A 3,702-nucleotide genomic window follows, 5' to 3' on the forward strand; every position below is an offset into this window, starting at 1 on the left:
TTGGTTGATTTCGCCCCTGAGTTTGATTATTTCCTGCCGTCTACTCCTCTTGGGTGAATTTGCTTCCTTTTGTTCTAGTGCTTTTAGGTGTGTTGTTATGACCCAAATCTAATGTGATTAGTTTCAAAGGAGTCCAGTACCAGAAACTATGAAATATAAAGACAAGAAAATCCAAATACATATTTTTGGAATGAAAATTTTGGCCTCTCTGGACAGACTCAGATGTTCTCCTAGTTCTCTCATCTTGACACAGCCCAGTTATATGAAGGAGTCTAGATCCAGGAGCTGTCTCCATCACATTGCCCTATGGGGCATATCTTCAGAGTACTTTCTTAAAATATCTTTGGAGTACTTTCTTAAATGTGTATTGATAGAGGAGGGCCTAACCAAGTGTGGGTGGAGCCATCCCTGGGCAGGAGGGCCAGGGCTTCAGAAGAAACATAGCTGGCCATGAGCTTGGGAGCAAGCCAATAGGCAACATTTCTTCATGTTGTCTGCTTCAGTTTCCTGCCCTGATCGAGTTCCTGTCATGACTTCTCCCAGTGCTGGACTGTAAGCTGTCAGATGAAACAAACCCTTTCTTCCCCAAGTTGCTTTTGGTTATTACATCAACAGGAAGCAAACTAGTAGAGATGCATTATGTCTTGGTCAGTGTTCCATTGCTGTGAACTGACACCATGACTTTGGTAGCTCTTGTAAAGGAAAACATTTAATCTGGGCTTGTTTGTACTTTCAGAAGTTTAGTCCCTTGTCACTATAGCAAGGAGCATAATGGCATACAGGCAGACATGGTGCTGGAGAAATAGTTGAGAGTTCTACACCTGGCTCCTCGGGTGGGTAGCAGAAAGTAGTCTCTGGACCTGGCTTGGGTCTTTGAAACCTCCAAGTCCCACTCCAGTGACACACTTCTTCCAACAAGGTCATACCTATTCCAAGGCTACATTCCTATTAATCCTTTCAAGGAGTGCCACTCCCTGCGGAGCCTAAGGGGGGCATTCTTATTCAAACCACCATACGTGACTTCACTCCTGAGCTTCCACATCTATCTGACCCTGCATCTCATCATGGGGCTCAACCTTTGTGTTTACCTGTAAGTTTTATGGACTATGGATCCATTCATCTGCCTTACCACAAATATTTATTGAATGTGTATGAAGGCACCAGATGCCTGTTACTTGAAGAACTAGTGGACTGTGTTGTTCAGTATGCTGTTGCTGTGGCAAAATACCTAAGAAAAGAAGCTTAAATTGAGGAAAGGCTTATTTTCTTTTTATTAGATATTTTCTCTATTAACATTTCAAATGTTATCCCCTTTTCTAGTTTCCCCTCCAAAAATCCCCTCTCCTCTCCCTCCTACCCTTGCTCCCCAACCCACCCACTCCTGCTTCCTGGCCCAGGCATTCCCTTACACTGGGGCATAGAATCTTCATAGGACCAAGGGCCTCTCCTCCCATTGATGACCAACTAGGCCATCCTCTGCTACATATGCAGCTAGAGCCACTAGTCCCTCCATGTGTGTTCTTTGATTGGTAGTTTAGTCCCAGGGAGTTCTGGGGGTACTGGTTAGTTCATATTGTTGTTCCTCCTATGGGGCTGCAAACCCCCAGCTCCTTGAGTACTTTCTTTAGCTCTTTACATTGGGGACCCTGTGCTCTGTCCAATGGATGACTGTGAGCATCCACTTCTGTATTAGTCTTGCACTGACAGAGCCTCTTCAGAGACATATCAGGCTCCTGTCAGCAAGCTCTTGTTGGCATCTGCAATAGTGTCTGTGTTTGGTGGTTGTTTATGGGATGGATCCCTAGGTGGGGAAGTCTATGGATGGTCATTCCTTCAGTCTCTGCTCCAAACTTTGTTTCTGTCACTCCTTCCATGGGTGATTTGTTCCCAATTCTAAGAAGGGGCAAAGTGACCACACTTTGGTCTTCCTTCTTCTTGAGTTTCATGTGTTTTGCGAATTGTATCTTGGGTATTTTGAGCTTCTGGGCTAATATCCTCTTATCAGTGAGTGCATATCATGTGTGTTCTTTTGTGATTGGGTTACCTCACTCAGGATGATATCCTCGAGATTCATTCTTTTGTCTAAGAATTTCACCAATTCATTGATTTTAATAGGGAACGGGTTTATTTTAACTAATGGCTTCAAAGGTTCAGCTGATGCTTCTCTGGCCTAGCTCTTTTAGGGCCTATGACAAAACAAAGCCACATGGCATGGAACATTTGGCAGGGACAGTGTTTTCCTTATGGAAATTAAGTAGGCAGAGGAGAGGAAAGGAAAGAGGGAAGGAGAATGGGAATGAATCCCAGTTTATCTTGAAGGGCATTCTCTAAGGACCTACTTCTTGCAACTTGGCCCTATTTCCCGAGGTTGCTATCAGCTTCTAGTAATGCCATCTGCTAGATACCAAGCCTTTGATAAATGAGTTCCTGGAGATAAAGTTAAGATGAAGACCACCACTAGAAGTGAAGTTAAACATCAATGAGAAAAATATTTGTTTCCTTGGAATTTAGGAAATGACAAAACAAACAAACAAACAAAACCAAAACATGGCTGCTATGAATAATAGTGTTTCTACAAATTAGGGGAAAAAAGGTACATGACTTAGGTAGTAGAGCACACCCACTATTATATGAATTACTGGTAAAAAGGCCTCTTGTAAGCTGGATAAGCCCACATCTAGAGGGCAGCATTGAAAGGCTCACACAACCATTCACTCAGCTGAGTGGATTATTTTGTGCCAAAGGCTAGCCTCAGTTTGGAGAGGGATTCTGAGAAAGGAGTGTCTGGGAGCGGTGAAAATAAATGACTTGAAGTCAAATCATGGGTCAAAGGTGGCAGCCTATGCTCTGCTTGAGACAGCTTTCCAGCCTGCTTTCTCTGTTTTGCCGTGTCCCAGAATGACCTTGAACTCAGGAATTTGCCTGCCTTTGTATCTTTCTGACAAGCTGACTCATAAAAGCACCTGCCTTTGTTCCTTTAGATTCATGAAGTCCCTCATATACTTCATATTGCATCTTCATTTTTTGAGAAAGTATGTTTTTTTTTTTAAACTTATGCTTTTAGAGTTCTTTCCCACAGCCTTAAGGGCTGCCTTGAAGGTCCCAAAGTTTACCATTTTGCTGAGACATTAACCACACCTTCAGCTCCTGGGCTTGTGCTGTCTTATTATCATGGGGTCATTAATGTTAACAGGGAATGCAGTCATAAGGGAGTAAAACATGTACATTATTATACAAATAAGGCTTATGTCCATGGCAGCCATCGAAACTCATGGTGGCCCATGTCTGCTGGCCTCAGGGGCAGGAACCATGCCATTCTGTCCCCACCAAGGCTAAAGGAGACCTGGTAATTTTGCAAGCAAAGGATAAAGAGGAGAAAAGTAAAGGCAGGTGAGGAATTTAATGGAGACATGTGGAAAGGGGAATTCTATCTTCTACAATGTAGTCTAGGAGGGTTTCTCTGGCAAGATAGTATCTAAACAGGCACCTCTAAGACATGAGCATTAATATAAATAGAACATTCTAGTATGGTGGTTTAGATACTTTCTGTAACTGGGATAAAGCAACTTAAGGAAGAGCTGATTTTGGCTTATAGTGCCAGAGTGTTAGAATCCATAATGGTGGGGATAGCTTGGCAGCAGGTGGCAGAAACAGAAAGCTGATGGATCACACCTCTGTCAGCACAAGGAAATTAGAAAACTG

Source organism: Mus caroli, chromosome 15, assembly GCF_900094665.2.
Source record: "Mus caroli chromosome 15, CAROLI_EIJ_v1.1, whole genome shotgun sequence".
NCBI classification, from domain to species: Eukaryota; Metazoa; Chordata; class Mammalia; order Rodentia; family Muridae; genus Mus; species Mus caroli.